This window comes from Rhipicephalus sanguineus, chromosome 2, assembly GCF_013339695.2.
Source record: "Rhipicephalus sanguineus isolate Rsan-2018 chromosome 2, BIME_Rsan_1.4, whole genome shotgun sequence".
In the NCBI taxonomy this organism is placed as follows: domain Eukaryota; kingdom Metazoa; phylum Arthropoda; class Arachnida; order Ixodida; family Ixodidae; genus Rhipicephalus; species Rhipicephalus sanguineus.
Window position 1 is genome coordinate 200,026,104 of NC_051177.1, and position 21,433 is coordinate 200,047,536.

At 45.3% G+C, this 21,433-nt stretch overlaps 1 long non-coding RNA gene across 2 annotated transcripts in view; it reads left to right on the forward strand.

Annotated features, from left to right (window-relative positions):
- The window catches only part of LOC119383992 (uncharacterized), a 60,290-nt gene extending 50,703 nt beyond the window's left edge, over positions 1 to 9,587 (forward strand). For both annotated transcript variants that reach the window (XR_005181820.1, XR_005181821.1), the window contains exons 2-3: positions 7,725 to 7,960; positions 9,486 to 9,587. This is a non-coding gene — a long non-coding RNA (uncharacterized LOC119383992). The remainder of the gene's footprint in view (positions 1 to 7,724; positions 7,961 to 9,485) is intronic.
- Positions 9,588 to 21,433: the final 11,846 nt, after the last annotated feature.

Below are 21,433 nucleotides of genomic sequence, written 5' to 3' on the forward strand. Positions count from 1 at the left end.
GCGAAGCGCCATGAGCAACGTCAACGTCGGCACTAGTTGCAGCGGCAGCGCCATCGCCGCGGAGCAGAGGAAGGCTCGGGAAGCCGACCGTAAACGTCAGCGTCGGCAAGTGGTAATTCAAATGCCTCGACAACCACCGTCTCATAAGTCACATAAGAGAAACGGAAACTCGATGCGCACCCCCCGCGATGCTTTCTTGATGACGGTTATGTCATCGGTTGAATGTTTACACGAACCTGCACGAGAGCGCAATGAATGAATAGCTTTGTGACAGTCTCCTCTCTAGTCTGGCAGTGATTTCTCACGGTTTGAGCGGGGGATGTGGTGTAACTGTCAGACAAGTGTCGCAGAGCTATTTTTTAAATATGGATTGATGCTAAGGGCGAGGCTTGGGCTAAAGCTGCCACCTCGCGGTGTGTTAAGGCGTTGACAAAATTACACTTTTTTTGGAAACGCGCCGAATGGGACTGGAGTAACAACGGTGCAACGGCGCGTTGCCGGAGCTAATCGCGGACGTCACGCATTATTTTACTCCGCCGCTCCCAGACGGGGACACCACCACGCGAACCAAGTGCACTCTGAGAGGACAGTGTGAGACATAAAAGGCACGTTCGTTAAGCCTCTAGCATGTGTTACCGTGACACAGTGGATAGAGCGCCCTTCAGCTCTCATCGCGGACCGAGAGGTCGTGGGTTCGACTCCCGTATACGGAACTCTTTTTTCATTCTAAAAAGACAAGGCGTGCGAACACGGACACAAGAAAGAAGTCAGGACACCACAAACGCCGACTAACAACTGAGGAGAGTTTTTTTTTCCTTTGCCATCTGATGGTTTGCATTTTACTGACGTGTTTCCGTGACGGAAATACGTCATGAAAGTCTTGGTGGACCCCGGCATAAAACACTTTGTGTGTTAAAATAATGTGTGTAGTGACTAATAATTAGGAACAATTACGCCATGCCTCATTCGTTCTCCAGGGTACTAACGGCAGAATACAAGCGCACGTGGCGTTAGTTGGAACGCACTGGACGCCACACGTGGCGAAATTAAAATTATGTGAGACACGGGCCACGCTGCATCGTTTCCCGCGCTGCGTTTGCGTCGTATCGCTGGCGACCCACACTAGCTTTTCATTTTGGGGTTGTAGCGCCACGCCACTCTTGGCCAGTCGGTCAGGGAAAAAGAAGAGCGTCCTGTGGCTCGTGGTGGCACGTGCTAGTGGGAACGCTTTGGCTCTTGTAGGCTTTTGCACAGGAGGGCAAAAACGATACGGCTGAACCAGAATCACAGTATATATGGTACACCATGACCAGAATCCTGAGGCTAAAATTACAGCGCGAACGCACAAGACACCCACGAAGAAAAGAAAGGTAAGACACAAGCGCTGCCTAAACAACTGCTTTATTATTTGATACGCCAATGCGTATATAAGCCCAAGGCAAACTTACCGCACATGCGCACACAACAATAGCTCTAAACCAAAACGTGTTACAAGGATGATAGTGTATTAGATACGCGAAGACATGGAATTATATTCAGTTGGGTGCAGGGACAAAGAAGTAGAGAAGAAGTAAGAAAGACAAAGAAGTGCCTTTGCGCTGTAATTTTAGCCTCAGGAATATGTACCAACTAAAACCAAATGAAGCTTTATCTTAGTGACCAGAATCGACGCCCGCAGGGAACGCGAGCCGTGGCTTCACGTGCCACTGCCAAGCGCCGTCTTTATTTTCTTCTCTTGAGGTCGCCCGCTCTGCGGTTTTGTTTGCCGCCCAAAGGAAGGCGCTGCAGGGTCTTGGGACAATGCGAGCGCAAGAGTCCGAGAGTGGCTTGCGTTCTGCGCATGGGCCCTGGAGGTTCGCAAATTCATTGGGTCCCCAATTCTAAAACTGTCTTGTGTTTCACCTGAGTTCGGATTTTCGGCTTCAGCTTGCACTTTGACATACAGGGCGTGGTCGACCGTGCTCGCGCAGTTATCTCTTCAAGGGTAGTTTCGTTCGTCTTGTGCTTTCACAGTAAAGTTTGCGTTGAAGCTATAGGCCCACACGAAGGTCACTTTCCTCGCTACAGCAGCCGCGTATGCGAAAATAGGATCTGCTAGCTAGAAGAGCCAAAGTAGGGTTTCGTTGAAGTGAGAACTGTGACAGTTCGCGCTCGTCCTTTGTGTACCCGCGCGTTCTTTTCGTGCTTCGTTCTTTGTGTTTGAGCAGCGCGCTGCAAGTGTCGAGCTGTGACAGTTGTTAGTTCGCACTCGCCTTCTGTGTTTTATTTTCTTGCGTCCTTTGCGCTTTAGCAGCGCCCAGCAAGTTTCTAGCTGCTTGCCGTTCTTCCTGTGACATTCCAATTTTCTTGCTGTCGCATTCATTGCTTCGCTCTTGAGGCGAAACTGGCATTTTATAGGCCCAACTATTGCAGAGCGCTCAGACATATTTAATCATCATCAGCTGCAAAAGCATCAACAAGGTGAGCAGCTGCGTAGGTTCGCAAAAGGAAGAATTTCGCAAAAGAATTTTGCTAATTCGCTAGAGGAAGAATTATAGTGGAGACTTAACAAATGTACTTGCAGTAGGCATTCAAGGATAATTTGAAACGCCAATGTTACGCGCACAGTCGTTCGTTTCCTTACGGCACGGTTGAGGCATGCACCGAGAACCGAAGCTAGGCTAGCAATAGAAAAGGCGATGCGCACGGGGCCCGGTTACGCTATCGCTTTTTACTCTTCTCAGGCGAAGCTCAAGCGTCCTCCAAGTTTTCGTTGAACTAACGGCGATTCAAAGGTGCTGCTTAACAAACGCTACAGTGGACTTCGCTGTCAATTTATCATGCTTATATCTGAATCTTGTAGTGTGAGCCCACCGAAAAGGATACGCCATGCTTTTCGGGGTTGAACTATCTTTGCTCTGTTTGATAAGAGGAAGTGCGCTTTACTTATGCACCAAGCATGCCACGATCGAAGGCACTTTGTACGCCGTGTAAAGGTTGCAGCGACTACTCTTCCTCCCTCGAGAACGTCAATGATAATCGGAGAGTTCAACGTGCATCACTTGGGTGATTTTATGCGATGCGAACAGACACTGCTCGAGGACGGTAAAGGGCAACACACCCTAACTGGAGATAAACACGCTTGCTCTTTATGCTTGTTTGTGACGCCAGAAATGCACAAGCGTAACGAGGTTGGCCGGTGTGCCCTTCGCGATCAGGGTTTCGACGGTAAGCCAGCTTTGTACAAACCGGTGCAACTCGACAGGCTACTTTTACTGGCGCTAGCGCACCAACAATTCGACAGCAGCTTGACTGTGTCTAAAGACGAAGGCCCGGTAATTGCGAAGTCACTGACCGACTTTTATGGCGTCCTTGGCCATACTGATCTGACGAAACCCTCTCAACGTGGTCTCGTTTCGTTTTTAGCGCAGCTCATGTGGAGTAAAGGAAATAAACTGTGCGGTTCTACGGGTTTATATGGAACCACGGAATACGGAATAAATACTATTCGGAAAAGAGCGGCTTTCGTTGGCCATATTGAAAAACGTCACGGCCCCGACATGCGCGGCGCGAAGTGTGACGACACTTCACGCCGCATTAAATTACCTTGACCTTCTCAGTCAATTGCAATGTCATGCCATACCCCCCCCCCCCCACCTCATTTCAACTGAATCTTTCTGCGCCTGTTGTGGTGGGTCACAGCCTCCGAGATCGGCCCACATTTGACCGATCAACGATGTGAATTGACGACGTCATGATGTGACGTAATCAATTCATTTCAGAGAAGCTTTTTGTTTCTTTTTTCGGACGGGGCCTTGCGAGCCCTTGCGAGACTAGCAAGGTCTCGCGCAAGTCTCGCAGACGCGAGCGCCTGCATGTATATAGCTACATAATGATTTCGCCTTAAAAAATATCAATACTCTCTTTGCAAGTACCACTTTGTCTGTGTCTGTGGGCAATATTACGTGTATTTTCATGCCCTTCTGCCATTTTCACGATAAAACTCGCTAGTTTGAAGAACGACTACTCATCAAGCTGGTCGAGGAATTATTCAAGTTTTTATGAGGCAGTGGCTTATTAAAGGAACTATGACTAATTGTCCCGTTGCTCGCCTCCTCTGTTTTATATTCGCCTTCTTCTTTGCGTCTCTGCCATCGTTCCTGTTTTTCTTTCCCCGTTTTCCTTCCTCACAGTATAGGGTGGGAAACCGAAACCAATTAAGCCTTGAAGCTTGGGCGTGTTGATGATCCATTTGCAAAACAAGGCAGATTGAAATACAAGGGAACAAAAAGTCACAGTTTCGCCGCAAGGGCGAAGCAGTGAATGCTGGAATTGGAATGTTATACGAAGTAAGTCTGGCAGCTCGATCCTTTAGCATGCGACCTGCCGTAACCCTACAAAACGCTACAGCCAACGAGGCAACTTTCGTACTATCTACGGCTTCGCAATAAACTTTGCGATAAGAGCACAACACATTCAAGGGTGTGAGCCATCTGCTGATCCCCTCTAAAGATACGCGCGTGCGAGTGCGAGTTACCGCGCCTAGCTGGTCAAAGTACGGGGTTGCTGCCGGCGATACGCAGCCCCCCTCCGGAACCCTCCATACGCCTTTCGCGCGACGGAGGCGGCCGGCGCGTTCCATCTCCGCTCGAAAAGCGATCGTCGGCAGCCCTCGCAGGCTTTCACTCGCACACAGAGGATGCTACCGATTTGGACTTTATACGGAACCTTACGGCGACGCCTACTGGGGCGTCAAAAGTGCACCGGGTGTTTCCATATAATTGATTTCGCAATATCAAAGTGTTGTAAGTCAGCGCTGCGTGAGTGTCGGTCTGTCTTGTCTCCGTTTATGTCTCTCTGTGCTTGCTTTGCAAATCAGAAGGTTCTCTTTCAGTCAACAACCCTGCCTTTCCCTGACTCGCATCTCCTCTTACTGAGCCCATATGCCCCTTTATAGCAAAGTTTTTCGATGCACTGAAACAACCTTCATGTTACTTGAGGGAGCCACCTAATTATTTTTTCTAGACTAAATAACGGTTTTTTGTAAACACTTTTTTTTTACGCAAGTAGTTATGTGGCTTAAAAAAAGTGAAAGTGGACAAGAAACGCTGTTTTTTTGTCATGTGGAATGATATTGAAGCTTACTCAAACATCATTCCGACAAAAGTTCGTTACTGTAGAGTCACTATGCGATCATGATGCAATTGATGACGCACGAGCGAGGGTATGATAACAAATATAAAATTAACAAATAGTAGCAGAAGAGAATGCTTCCTTTTCATACATAAAAGTAGGGAATTATCAATATGTGCGTTACATTGTGGCTGCCTAGACCTCTTCTGCTAGTTAGACGAGAAACAGTTACTTATTATGCGGCACGGAGAACACAAATTTTGTCAGGAGCTGTGGTTCGTAATATCCTATAATGCGGGAAGTGAAGCTATGAAGTTACCGACGCTTTGTCGAAGATACGGGTGGTTAAATACTAGAGTCAAGAAGAATCTAATTGCGAACAATTGATGCCACTTGAAAACACATCAGATAACGAAGAAGAAGTAGTTTAAATTTTTAATAAAGGTAGGCAAAATTGCTTCATTTTGTTCTGGCTCAAAAGTACTTTGTTTTCTTCGGTACCATGGCTTACGTAGTACATAAAGGTTACGCTTGCACGTAAAATATAAAGGAGGTTAACAGTGAAATGGGATTGCGCAACAAAATATCTGAGACATCCGCGCTCTGGAATTTACTGAACGCAGCCTTCGGGTTTTTTAGAATACAAACCCTTGCCAAAAAGAAGTTAACAAAGCTGATAAAACACCACAACATTCCATGAAGCCACGGCGAGCGGAAGCGGTAACAACTCGCCGTGACTGCATTTTCAGAATGCAACTTTTGTGCTGAGAGAAAAAGAAGCCGTAATCTATTAAACAGTGAGAAGACATAGTGGGTGAGTATCGGTGGTCCCTACTGCGTTATAATGCAGGAAGTGTCAAAATGTGAGAAATGAGGCTAAAAGTACCCCCTGAAATCAGGCCACAGCACGGTACAATAGAAAGCTGTTGGAATAAAAATGGCAGGTTAAGCAGACGGCATACGAACTACATAAAAAAATTACACCATCTCCCGCTAAAGGTGGCCATGAGGCGATACGAAGCAGCGTTTCGGCATGTCGAGCCCGCGTTTCATCCGTAGCAGTTTCCGCCGACGTTGCCGCTTGCGCTGGGCTTCTCTAGCCCGGAGCTCGGGGTCCACTTGCCGACGTTTACGTTGCGCTTCGGCGCGTCGAGCCTTCCTCTGCTCCGCGATTTCGGCAGGCGTTAAGGTATTACTGCAACTGGCGCGACGTTGACGTTGGAACTCATGACACCGGTGCAGCCGGTGCAGTGACTGAGGGTGTGTAGGACCTAACGCGAGCCTTTTATCTAAACGAGGAGGGAAAGTGGAGAGGGGAGTGGAGAGGAGGTGTGTGGAGAGGGTTTGCGCATGCGCAGCAAGGGTGGTCACGCCGCACACCACCCCCACCGGACTGAGCTCCGCCATAGGGTGCTTCGCATCTAAAAATGTCAAGTCCAGATAACGCACAATTAAAGTACTGACTACATGTGCTAACATTACTAAGACCAGCCCTATTACAGGAATGGCCCATCGTATGAAACTTACTAAAGAAAAGAACCTTCATAATAAAATTTAAGAAGCACGTTACAGAAGTATTGCTTTCTGAGCTCTAGGGTTGTGCGGCGTATCGTATTACTTTTCTAATTTTGGTGTTTGATGAGTGTTTCCTACAAAATATATGACGCATGTGTGACATTGTTGTTCTCCTTCTTATTCTTCTGAAGAGCAGAAAAGAGTAACTATTCTATTCCCATTGTCCCCTACACTTGATTGTGTCATTGAGCCAACAAGCTCATGTTAAAAGCCTGTTAATCTGTCATTGTGAGCGTATGATGCATGACAATGCAAAAAGTATCGCGCTGTTGCGGTTGTTGTGTAGTTCACTTAGACTAATCAGGCACCTTACGGGTGTTTTGCCCGGAAAGTGCCTATTGGCAATTTGTATAATAGTGCTGAATGAAAAATTAGGGAGTGAATGAATGAATTTTCAGTTTACCAGTTCTACCTGTCAAGGTAAGAATGGTCGCAAGGTAAATTACGCATTGTCAAACTAATTTTTATTATTAATATTTAATTTAACCGAGGTGAAATAGATAATATAAGCAATGACGCCATCAGAAAGTTCGTAGATTGGAAACTATGCCATAGTCCCTAGGTCCTCTTATGCATTAGGTGGAGGTAATCCTGCCTTTCCGCGCTTAACCAAAAAAAGTGCATATTGGTGAGTTGCTAGTTCAACATCGCCGCTCTTGGCCAGAAAACAATATGAGCTTGCAGCCATGCGTGAACGATGATGCAAGCAGAACGCGTCCTTGAACGAGGTAGTTTTTAACTCGTCGGGTTGCCACGTGCGCTTTCGCCGGTACACAAAGTGAGTTCCGTCGAGGCAAGGCGACGATTGTGAATGTCAAATTGACGTTCTGGGAACCAAATGTCTGCTCACAAACACAACACATCGAGCAATATCTTAAGACCAATTTAGCCCCTACTTCATCACGGAAAGCCCCACATGTCACAAAGGTCCCCTCGGTAGACCTTGGGCGTGGAAGACGGCGCTAAGAGGGCACACAGCCAAGACACGACTGCCTATAAAAGGGCGCGGCTAGCGCTTATCTGGTGCTGAATTCCAGCAGCTGACCGGAAGGGACAAGCGGACACGTTTGCGGTCACCATGAAGTTCTTCTTGCTTATCGCTATCCTTGTCGTGGGCCTGCTGTGCGTCCAGGCGCAGTTCGGTCGCGGTGGCCGTGGCTACGGAGGAGGCTTCGGCCGCGGTTACGGAGGAGGCTACGGTCGCGGTTATGGAGGCGGTTTCGGACGTGGCTATGGACGTGGATATGGACGTGGATACTACGGGTGACCAACGGTGAGTGTGTGGGCATAGAAGCAGTTAAGATTTGTTTTGCTTTTATTATTAGATAAAGGTTTGCATGCAAGCCAGGTACTGAGAAGTTTGACTACTGCATTCAAGAAAAGAAATATAACCGCAGTCTGCCTCGTCAATGCATGTCGAGTTTGAATAGTGCATCTTATCTAAATTGAACGCGCATTTGGCTATAGCTTCAAATCTCATATGTGAGCTCGTAACATTAATGGAAAGAAACATGGTGGCGTCAAGCAAGTCTCAGAAGGACCCTGCAACAGCTTTAGAAGGACCCAAATGGGGCTCAAAACATATTGCACTGAATGATGTAGTGAAGTTAAACTTTCTTAGAAAAAAAAAGAAAAAAAGAACAGCCACAATCGCTCGCTCCTTCATTCGCAATGTCGTGACCAGCAAGCGGGTGCATCCAAGGTGGCTCGACCACGTAGTGTTATGCGGGACGTACAAGCATAGGCGTGCGCCCGGGGAGCCCTGAACACGCCTACACGTATTTGCTCGCTTCATGATAGGCGCGTCAAAGCACGATCCCCGAGGCCACGCGCCACGTCATGAAGGCACCGCGGCTACCCACGGGATGGCGCTGCTCATGTCTCAACAAGACGTAGCGGCTAACATGTTCACAGAAAAAAGGAAGAGAAACTGATCAAGGACATGATGCCTGGCGATGGAAGCTTCAGGGCTGTGCATCGCCCCTTTGCTATATGCCATCCTGCGTTGCGTGTGCAGCCTCCAGGACGTGCCTGGCGACGAAGGCGTGTAAAAAACACTCGCCTCGTACAATATCTCCGCATTAACTTGAATAATTTGAGTACTTTTTGAGGCAGGAGATACGTAACCCAACACAGGGAAACAGTAAGGTCATCCTATGATAAATCAAGATGAAATTCTACTTTAACTTATCATGGATGAATGGATGCCACCAGGCTCGAAGAAAAAAAGAAAGAAAAAAATGCTTCCTTGTTTCAAGTTGGCTTAATACCTTATCTACACTGATTAAATCTATGTTATTATAACGCATTATTAGAACGCACTATGAAACGCCCCCTCGGGGTCATCACAGTTCCTGGTGGCGGCGAAGGTACAGCGGTCTTGAAGTAGGAGTGTATAATTCACGCAACTGTTGCACTTGTTCCCATGCACATTTCTTTACTTTTCAATGAAATGCAATGCAACAGGGGGGATGGGGGTGTACAAACCCTCATACGTGTCATTATTACTCTGAGCCAAATGCGTGTGCATGTGTGGGTCGTCTTGTTCGGAGACGACAGGCGCATATACAAGAATAATTGCGTCACAAAGTCTCGCTATTTGCTCCGCAGATTGGAGAAGGTGGGATATTTAATGATTGTATTCATTTTGTGAAGGATATGAGAGCGCATCAGAAATAAATACTATATCTTCAAAGCCTTAAACTTGTTTGATTACAATCCGACAACGTCATGACACGACGCGGAATTTAACATTTTTCATGAATTCACCAGTAACGCAGCTGTTTATCATTTCGCAGAATCCTGCTGTGGGCACTTGCAATACATTGAAGACTGTGGACAACGACAAGACAGCGCACCTCACGAACCTGGAAATTTTGAATAAAGCGTCTGTAGATTCACCTGTGGCTGCGTTCGAATATAACGTGCATATAGAAAAAGCACTGACAAGAATATTTTGAGCCTTGCTTCTGCGTTTTTATAGTGATTGCATAATCATGCTGCAGCTGTCTTGTTTTTTTTGGCGCGGGTAAACAGCAGTTGACTGAGGCAATGCGAACAAACAAAGCTTAGCGCTAATTAAAACAAAGCACAAGGAAAAAAGTACACGAAACAAGCGCTCTCACAACTGGAACCTCATACGGATATATTCGGAATGTATATTTGTGCCCACGTAAACAAGAAGAACAAAACCGCTGCGAGAACGGTGAGTAAGATAGCTTTATTCGGATCAGTAAATCCAAACAATATCAAAGCTGTGACAGTTGTGGAGTCATTGCTTTGTTTTAGTTGTAGCTTTGTGTTTTTTCGCTGCAACGAATACAATCGAACATAGGTCGGCAAAGAATCTGGAGCTCACTCAGACTCACTCATGAAATATATTTTGCCCTTAGAGCTCACTCGGGCTCAGACTCACGAAAATGTTCTTAAACCGGACTCACTCGGACTCAAACTCACGAAATTATTACTCACTCGGACTCACTGAGACTCAGACTCACGGCTCTATCTGAGTCTGAGTGAGTCTGAGTGAGCCGACTCATGAGTCTGTTATCGTATAATTGGTTTTATCGACTATGTAGTGAATGCTCTTTCACACCAATATCTCGCATAATTGGTGCTCTACTTGGAGCCTTTGATCTCGCACCTTCAGATATGATTTATCAGAGGTTGCAATCCAGTAAGGACATTTTTATCGAAAGGGATGACTCGGACGAAATATTTTTTATCAAGAACTTCCTGTGAAAGAGTTTTCGGGGGCCGGTCAAGGCCTACTCCCCTCCCCCCCCCCCCACCTCTGTAACTCACGCCTCTGATTAATAAATATTGAGCTGGCGTATGAACGCTAGGGCTTTGAATTATGTGTGAGTCGATGGAGCTATATACGTGAGCCAACATAACACTGATAGTAATGCTGGAGTGGTGTAAATAGAACGATAGGTCGGCAAAAAGGTGTGGAGCTCACTCAGACTCACTCAAGAATTATATTTTGTACTTAGAGCTCACTCGGACTCGGACTCACCAAAGTTTTCCTGAACCAGACTCACTCGGACTCAGACTCACTAAAAATTTTCTCTTCCGGACTCACTAGGACTCAAGCTCACCAAAATATTACTCACCCGGACTCACTCATACTCGAACTAACGGCTCGATATGAGTCTGAGTGAGTCTGAGTGAGTCGACTCATGAGTGAGTGTGCCGACCTATGCAATCGAATAAGTGAAATTTCGAGTTTTATTTCTTCAATATGATCAACACAATAAGGATATCACAAAAAAAACTGAAATATAAAATAGGCATAGGCAATCGCCGGAGCCTATTAATATAGGGTGACGAAGAGCCAACTTACACACTTCAAATGAGAATAGTGCGCTGTCGCGATGGCTTGTTGCGGTTGGCGAGAAGGTTAATGGTAAAGGGAGGGGCGGTGCCATTTCATATTTAAAGTAGGATGGAGTAATAACCCACATCCCGAAACTGTATGGCTGTAGTTCGTAAAACGTTCGGAATTGTTGTATCTTGTTTTGGTGAAGTGTCTTGGCCAGCTCGGACGCCCGGCCTCAGCGTGCCAGACTTTTCACAGCGGAGCTACTTAAGATCGGAGAAGCGTCGTTAGTCGTGAACAGAAATGATCATCGTCATGAACCGGCGCGCGCTCTCTTCGTCGTCATCTTCATATTCTGCAGCGCTTCCAGAACGCATGCGCCGATTTGTCTGGCGTGGAATACAATAACTCTGGTGGGCAAGAAAGAGCACAAGTACAGAAAGAGAGAAAGTAAGAGAGAGAGAGAAAGAGAGAAATTCTTGGCAAAAAAATCTTCGCGCCACCAGTGCGTAGCTGCCCCAATTTCTTGCCTGTGGGGGCTCCTGAAAAACTTCGTGTTCCAGAGGCTTATCACGGTTACTCAAGAACTCAATGACCCACTGGTGACGATGTTGGAGCCGTTATTGCGGGCCTGCGGAGGAACTCTAAGAAACGTTTGAAACAATACAGTGTTCTAAACGGAGGCTATCTGCCTGATGTAGCTCTCGTAATCAATAGTAAATAGCATGCTTGGTCGTATTTACAGAAGCTCTTATATCTTTCACTGCTTTCGTGTATGTTATACTACAAGCCACCCTCCTCAGCGAGGCTTCCGAAGACCAGGAGTGGGTCGTCCAGCAGGCCACGGCCATTGCCGGGGGCCTCGGAAGGTGTTCCTCGAGCGATGGACCCCTGGCAGCCTAGCCCCGGGCACTAGTAGAAACAAAGGCTTGGCAAATAAAGCTTATTCAACTCAACAACTAGTTAAAAAATGTCAGCCGGCTTCGGGCCATGCCGCGTAACCAAATGGCTGAACGATTCCAGAGTAATATTTTCTTGACCAATGGAATGACGGTTGTGAAGACGCATATTTGGCACAATGAAGATACATGCGTGATGCTTGAATGCATAATTCACTGGAAAACATAGCTTCTAATAAGCGCTCATTGAGTGTTAGTGCAGCTATTAAAACTTCTGCATAGTATATATTAAAACCTAACAGAAATTGATACGTGGGAATACTTACTAGCACCAACATATCGTTCAACAAGATGCCAACACACACATAAAGTACGAGAATACGCATTCAAAACCACAACTTTTGCCAACTCCTTCTTTTTAAAAACAATTAGAGGCTCGAATGAACTTCCCGAAGGTATAGAGAACTTGAGTGACCGCAGTGTTTTTTTCTCATCGTTGTGAAATTGTGACATGAGTATTTCTCTTTTTGTACCTGTTTGCCACGTGCAATATTGTACTAAAATATTTTTGATTTTAATTGTTATATGTTGTTATAATTCAATTTTTTCACTATGTCTTGGTGTACTATCGCAGAAATGTTACCAACCATATTGACTTTGTATGCATACCCCCCTGCAGTAATGCCACTATGGCGCTGCAGCAACTATGTAAATAAAAATAAATAAAAGCTACCTATTCAACTGGGTTCCGGTTTCGACGACCAATGACTCCGGCTACTCGATTATGCAAAATCGCACGCTTTTTGCATCAGCACCTTTGTATATTTACTCCAGTAACATCAACTATCAGGGTTAGCTAATGTTGACGCTCTGTTCTGTGTCCTCTTGGTTTCTTGTTACGTTTGTGCTGTTATATCTATGAATTATGTATAGTATTTACGTTAGAAGTCCAACCAAGCATCGAGAGCCGCCAGCTTCTGACCGCCAATTGCGAAGAGGAGGCGCATCAGAAAAAGCAGAGCTTGGCGGACAAATTGCCTCAAAGCGGAACTGACGGTCGTACTACTGAAATTAAAAAGGCTGGTCGCGTGGAGCCGCACACAGCAGATGCATGCATGTGTTGTCCCGATGAAGTGGCACGCTAGGGATGGTAAAATCGATGAACGATTAATCGATTAATCGATTAAAAGGTCCACAATTAATCGATTAATCGTCATCGATTTCCACCTCTCGATTAATCGAATTAATCGATTAAAACTATTCGATTAATCGATTACGGCACCACCCAATCCCGCCCCCCAACCTCGCCCCTTGGCCGGAGCGCATGACTGCGAGGCGCGCTATCTTTGAGACGCAGAGGCCGTGCACATCGTCTCTCTTTCACTGATTTCACTACAGCGCATATTCCTGCGCTAGCAGAACGAGCCCGGAGCTGGCGGCGGCCATACCCTATAGAGAAAGATATGATGTCACCCTGATCTCCGTCGCGTACGGCGTCCCACTCTAAGCACTCCCCAATGCTTCAAGCTCGGGCAGGAGGCGGCTCCACCTATCGAGACAGAAATTAACTTGCCCGCTTCTCTCCGGCTCACAGTCTACTGCTGCTCGCACCACGCGCACTTCTACGCAACTGCGTTGCACCAGTTGCACTGCAGGACGATCCGATGAACCAAATGCCTTCTCAGTTCAAGACATACTATAGTAACCCTGTAGTCGATCGCTGCACCAATCCGAATTCACTTGAGACTTGGCACCGCATGCGAACTGGCCTAGATCAGGTCTTTGACGTTGCAATGGAGTATTTGCCAATTCCTGCTACGTCAGTAGCATTCGAGCGCCTTTTTTCGTATGCTGGATGTGTGGCGACCCAAAGGATGTGTCGGTTGATCTCGGGCAACTGATATTTCTTCGCTCAGTAGAAAAATGCATGCGGTTCGGAGCAGCAACCCCATGAAACAAAACAAAAGGGGACTGTTGAGAAAGTTAGCAGCACGGCGATTCGCCAACTTTTACCACAGAAGTTTATTCTTTTCTGTAAATTTCACACGTGCCAGCGCATCGTCTTGTTTCTTATTTTGTTCGTCTTCGTTTTTCGCGGCGCTGTTTCATCGTGTTGCCGCATAAACGCATCTCTCCTTACATTTGATAAACGAGTAGTGCTCGTCGCCTGTAGTGTCAATCGCAACTTTCTTTGTATTTTATTCAACCCTCAGATTTTACTCGTTTCTTGTGTAAGTGCGGCATTGTAATATACGCTGCTCATTTCCTAACTGGTTCTTAGTGCCGTTCTGTTTTACTCTTTAGCAAATAAAATATTGTTTATTAATGAAAGAGAGAGAGAAAATATATTATAAGGCAGAGAGGGTGGCCTGAGCTAGTACGCCCCTGCCTTCTACTCTGCACCGGGGAAAACGCAACGGGGGAAAAAGAGTGATGAAGTACGATGATGGGGAGAGGACTAGGTAATCCGTATATACATAATAAGACACGTTTGCTAGCGTAAAGAAGACAAGTGCGCTAGTAACCATCTTTTATTAAGCTGTATACCAACTAGCCCAACTGTCCGTCTTATAGGGTTTATACCATTTTCATAATTGTTCAGCTAGCTTTCTTGCGATGCAGTTAGCCCAATAATGGCAGCTAGTGACTTCTTCAAACAGAGTGCTCAAGCGCGGTTTGCTTGCGCTGGGACGCGGAAAATGTAGACTCGGCTCTCTTGACACGAACACGCAAAATAGACAGCACGTGCAACCTCGTCTCCACTTGATGCACGAAAGTTGCTGCCATTAGTTGAGAGAAAGTGTAGTGCAGGAATGCGCACTCGCGAATTGTGAAAAGGGTCTTATACACCCTTTATGTAATTTATGTAACTTTACGCGTCGGTTTACCGAACGTCTAGCATCCAGTGCATTACTAATGAAGAAGTGACCTTGTAGCATTTAGTAATACTGTATGGTCGCATATTTAGGGAGAAATACAGCTTTCAGCTAGAGGCCCCCGTCTTCTGCTGTGACAAGAAAGAAGGACAGTCGCGAAATTTATGTTGTAATGTCTGAAACATGCTCACAGTTCAGGCTGTACGCACGATTGAAAAGATTCGAGTGGCGCCGTGTTAAGGCAACGATCAGACGAAACCTGTGGAGTATACTGGCGCAGCTGCTGTTTATTCTAGCCGGGAGGCAGAAACTCATGTCACTCTATTTCCCGCAGTTGCCTGTACCGATGGCCTGTTTGTGGCCAGCATGTTTCTGTGTAATCTCTGCATGGGTGACCTCAAGGAAAAGATCGCGTCAGTCCGCAATTATAGTATTATGTAGGGCTTCCACAATATCTAACCGACAAACCGAGAAAAGATACCGTGCTTACGCGAGAGCGAGCGTCTTATTTAATTCCTCTTCCTCCTTGTCTCTCTTTTACCTTTCTCGGGATTCCCTCACCCTCCGCCACACTGCATGTTTCAGCTGCGACTTTCCAACCAGTGTGGTCCCAGAACGCGTCTCCGGTTTCGATGAGCTCGAGTAGGCAGGCTTCGAGAAAATACGACCAGCTGCCGAATAGTCCAGCGATGACGGCCACAGATGATTGAATCCGCTACATCAACCAAAGAGGACGGGCCCCTTGTGTCCAGTGTGCGAAAGTGGAATTTTCGTGCACTGTACACCAGGGGCCCTTCGTCGACACTTTTGAAAGTGGGAATTTTCGATCGTCAGCGCGTCTGATAAAAAGATTTGGGTCCATATCGAACACGAACGATGCCTCTCAAACAAAGAGATATCGGTTTTAAAGCACCCATAAAAAATGTCGATTAATCGATTAATCGATTAAAACATTCCACTGAAAGCAATTAATCGATTAAAGGCTAAATCGATTAACGATTAACGATTAATCGATTAAATTTTTAATCGATCATCCCTATGGCACGCCTAAGAAAAACAGCGTACAGGCTGACTGTAGTAAGAAAATGGGGCGTGCTGAGCGGATGACTGAAGTCCAGTTCTGTGCAGCATCAGACGAGCAACTTGTCATCGTACTAACTGTCCACATGCATTAAATAAGTGCACTAAGTACAAGGTATTCGAACAGCTACAGAGCTACCATCTTACGGACGCGGCGCAATGGTGCCGTACGCCGAGCAACATCGCGTGTATAGTGTCTGCTTTCCATGTGTAGCGCAACGATTCTTTGCGCAGTTACCTAGCACGAAAGCCTTTTCGCTTTTGCGTAGCGCTGATCAGCTCACCGTCGCGTCCCCTATCTTGACTGTGGCGGCTGCATTCTGCGGGAGAACAAACAGAAATGGTCACGTGAACTTCAATTTATGTGCATCCTGCTCATCAAAAAAAGTTATTGGCCATACCGCATTGCTGCGTCTCACATAATCAGACTTTTACACACGTGAAACCCCGCAATATATAAACAAATTCCAGGGCCGAAAGAAAGCTCGTGGTTCCCGCCTTTTGTTGCTCGTTTATGTTCGCTGTTATGGAAAGTAAATCTGCTCGAGTTAGCGAGTCGCGATTCTTTGGCGGGAATGCAAAGCTGACTTGCGTATACTTACAGAAGTTTAGAATTTAAATATATTTTGTGCCATCGATGACTGCAAGATTGTTTTGTTGCTGCAGGTGGTGCTGGCGTGGAAGTCATTACTGGTACATTAACGTTGAGGACTAAATAAGTCTTCCTTCAGCTCATGAATATATCAGATGAATACTACCAAGTGGTCTTCGGCTTTATCGGCGGAACATTACTAGCGGCCGGCAGCGTATGATGCCTATTTTCCTGGCATACAGAAGACATTCAAAGGCGGTGCAACTGGGCCTGCCCGTGTCGCACGTATTGCTCGTGGTAATTATGCCCATATAACGTTGCGGGAAAGGAAATAGCTGAAAATGCGCTTTGTTTGTTACTATCAATGTCTTACGGCTGAGCTCAATAATTGTTTGGACGTGTTCTTTGAAAATTATTATAAATGTACCCGAGAACAGCAAGAAAACAACAATAAAAAGGAGTGTAAGCAGTATTGGGCAACAGTGGCAAATCACTAATCATTAACAAATTGAGTAATGCAATGCAAATCCTATTTTTCTAACAGCACGTTTAGGTTTTAAAAAGACAATGATTAGAAAAGTTTACATAGACGAACGCTGTCTCATCTGAGGTGAATTCCCTCAGTTTTCAACAACCAGTAACTACGGTGCGAGTAGTTAAGGGATGTAAAACAAGTTTGCGGATACAAAAATGAAAAAAAAAATTATTAGCACAAACCAACACGCAGACATGACACCGAGCCACGTGATTCCCTCTAATAAAGGGAAAACCACATTTTACTTTTAATACTCCATGTGGTCATCGTACTCGCCTTCTTCAAGAGGTGGTGCGTGAAGAGGACAGTAACACAAGAACGCAGAAATACGAACACAGCGCAAACTATCAATTAAGAATTTTGCAGAAAAAATTCGGCAGATCCCACGCGTTGTGGGAATCGGTTTCATGCGAAGCAGTCAGGGAGTACTTCAATGCTGTATTTTATGGCTTTGAGCCAAGCGTTACGAGGTGCATCGAAGTGCTTTTGTAAGTGTAGTAGCTGTGTGCACATCGTGGGCTTACCAGGCACGTCGACGACACTGGCGTTTTAATTAAAGGATAACTTATCGTGTGACGTGACGTCAGCACTCACGTTAGAGTACATACGTCAGTATTGTCGAAACTAAGTGCACGTTATGGTGCAACCATGTGAGTATCATAAGTAACTTTCGTTAATGTATTCCTCCGGGGTCGAGCAATGTTTCAATATAGCTTGCTGAATCAGAGGAATACAAATGTAATGTTTATTAGGCTGCTAAAAAGCGGAGCCAGCGCTGGACCCACAGACGTCAATCTGATATGACGCCTGTATCGTAGCAGTACATTTGTAGTGTTTATTGCTTTCGAGTAAAACAAGATAGACAGCACCACAACCACAATTGACGTTGCACCCGCAATACGCCTGCATAGGCTGTTTTTCCAAACTAGTTTATAGACAGGCTGTGGCTCTGAGGAAGAATACCTGATTGCCACGCAGAATGCTTGGGTTCGATTCCTGCTGGAATCCTGATTTTTATTCTTTCCATTCATCGGATCAACGCTGCCGTTGTCGGTTTTTCTAGCGCTTTCGCATTTAAATTACCAATGTCTGTTCTCGCCATTCCTGGGTAGATATAAGCTGCCACTCACCTGTGGCGCACGCCCGTACACCGCGGCCTGTGGTAAACGGGTATGTGCCACACGTATCTGGAAGAAAGGGTTTGACGACGTACGCGACAGGATTTTCACGTTATTCATGACATGACCCGAGAGTCTTATTCGTCAAATCCTCTTACCCTCCCATGCTAATTTTGGTCTACACCATGTTAAGGAGGCGATCATGAGAGCACCCAGACGTAGACGGCTAGATAGATAGATAGATAGATACGTAGATAGAAATGCTCAAAGTGCCAAAGGTTCGCTAAGAAAGGCTTCACATTAAAAAAAAAAACTATACATTTGGCCAGATCATCATGCACTAAAAGCCTAGTGAAGAGCAGAGAAATATTACCCGAATGATGTGCTTTCATCATGTCTGATTTTGCGGCAAATAGAGCGACCGGAGGTCTCGCGACATATTAACCCATACGCTTAATTAATGAAACAAGCTTCTTCTATTTTAACCTGCTGCCCTATAATTGAACATAGATAGCACTTTCCCTACGGCCACTTCTCTGGAGTGCGAGGAAAGGTTGGAACACAGTTGCTCTTTTAGCGAGGCCTTATGACCTAAAATTCTGCTATTAAAACATGTCCCAGTTTGTCGTACATTACACTCTCCACACGAAAGCGTAACGTAATAAACTGCACCGTCTTTCTCCCGGTGCCTGACCTTGCAACCCCCCTTGCCTTGCTCCTCACCTTCGGCATTAATCGTCATCATCATCATCACCATTTATTATTCCTGGGCATTCCGTAAGGGGGGGGGGGTAGCAAATATCTTATAAAAGGTCACGTTAATTGTACAAAGGAATATCACAGACAAAGAGGCATGTTAGCTTTCTACACTTCTATGTTACCGAGAAAAAAAAGAAAAAAGACACAGTTATAAACACGTGCGTTTCAGCATGTAAAATATTTGCGTTTTGGCTTCACAAGCATCACAAAAAAAATCATAAAATATGTTTACAAAACGTTTGAAGCACTGGTATAGGGAGCAAGAACTACAACAATGAGTGGTTACGTTATACTCTGTTATGGAAGCGACGACAGCGAAATGATGTCATTTTAAAGGCACAATTTTCCGAAAACAGTAAAAAAGTACAGGTTAAAATACTAAATATAAATTAGCACAAGGAGCAGCTACAAAGTAAAATTCCAGTTTTATATGCAAGTCAGTGAAGTAAAGAAGACGTCTGTTGATGATCAGTTTAGTTTTTCCAATTAGCTGACGCTAATTGCCTGAATTTTGAATTGTGACGTTCATGGACGATTTGTACGGGAAGCGATTTCCACCCTTTTGAGGTCGAGGGTAAAAAGGACTTATTGTATGCGTTTGTAGAGCCAGTTATACGCTGCCCACTCATGTAATTGAATTCCTGAGCTGCGCAAATCCTGCGTAATTTGTTGCCACCCGAAAATAAAACACGACATCCAAACCACGCCCTTACTTTCTTCATACAATGGGGCATACCGTTTATGTATGAAATGGTGGCAATGGGCAATTCCTTAGAGCGCCTATAAAGCTCGCAGCATCTCGCTTCTGCTTTCATGTCCTTTAGAACTCTTTCCCCCAGCCTCGCCAAATGGCTCTCAGGAAATCTAGTCATCTTGCGTCTATCTAGGGTATTTGTCTCGCGAGGCGTTATTCCATCCTGAAGCGCAGCCTTCAAACATCATACTGCAAGAGCATTCTTTACGGCTATTTAATGCGCGAATCTGAAGTCGAGGATAGGCTTCATACTTCTGGGTTCACATATCCAGCAGGTATGACAGCCATTGAAATGCAAGCTCGAGTCGAAAAGTGAAATGTAATTGTCGTTACGAAGCTCGAACGTCAGCTTCAGACCCGCACCAACATCCTTGAAAACTTTCAGCCCATTTACGCGCGAATCAAAGCATCCCTTAGATTTCACTAACACGAGATAACCATCAACGTACCGAAACAGTTTAGCGACAATATCATTCAGGGCTAACTCCAGGTCTCGGTCAGCCAAGCTTTTTTTTTTATTGACATGATGTAAGGAGATGTTGGCAATAAGCACATAGGGTCCAAATTTCTAATCACAACTAACCATAAGTACATACAATATACAACTTAGCCTAACAGTCAAGACATAACATAAGAGTCAAAACAACCGAGTCCAACAGACACATATATGTGTACACACGGTGATGTTGAAAACAATGAAGAGCAACCATTGCATAGCATAACCAAGACAAAAATAGTCAACACACACATAAATATACACTGTGCCGTTAAAAGAAAACAAAGCTTAAATGCTCTAGTAACGGCCAAGAATGTCACTGTCTTCAAAAAAAAAAGAAAAAAAATTGATGCTCTTAAAGCACACTTCTGCAAACCTCTTGTTGGCCGCGGGCCCAAAAGTTTCCTTAAACTTCGTGTTCTGTGGTGTCATGTCAATAACGATGATTTAAGTTACCCACTTTTGAAGATCTCTTACAGAACCGATAAATTTTATAGCACTTAGCACAGCGAATAGTTCAGCTGTTGTAGACGATGTCACGCGAGATAATTTAAATGAATCTTGTAAATTGAGGTGCGGTACAATAAATGCTGAAGTTGAAGATGTTGGAGACACTGGAGACACTGGAGCCATCTGTATAGACATTTATGTAGTCCGGATATCGCATATATATATGGTAAAGCGCTAGTTGTTGGGCGGCTCGAATGAACATGTCATTTTTTCAGATTATGCCGTTCACTGACACTTCGACCTTTGGTAGCATAAGCAGCCATGGAGGGTAATCAACGTCTGAATTAAAAAAATCATTTTTTGGCAATATACTGGCTTTTTCCTTAATTTTTTTATGAACACAGCTTCTATGCCTTTGTACTATCTCCAGAGTAAATGGGTGGTTTTTATGCTGCAGCCTCGCTTAAAAAAAATGACTAGACACATGCGACCTTGGAACCTATGCATACTCCCGTCATTTGAGTATGCAATGTCCCTTCCATCCAATGACAGTTCATGATAAATACACAAGACACTATCACAAGAAAAGATCCTACTGATGCACCGTACTTGTCTTGGAACTTCAGTTCATCGTTGTGCAACGGGATACAATCCTTCAGACGCTTCGACAAATGATCCCAGGGCAAGTAATAGAATAGGGCTCATATTAAAAAAGGGCTTACGCTAAAAAATCGTAACAGAATATTTCAGCCAATCACAATACGGGGCACATCGTTAGTGAAGCCGGCTGACCAATGGCAAAATGCACTTACGAAAGAAAAGTTTTGTGAATTCAGTATCAGGTGCTCTACGTCCACGCTGAGTCC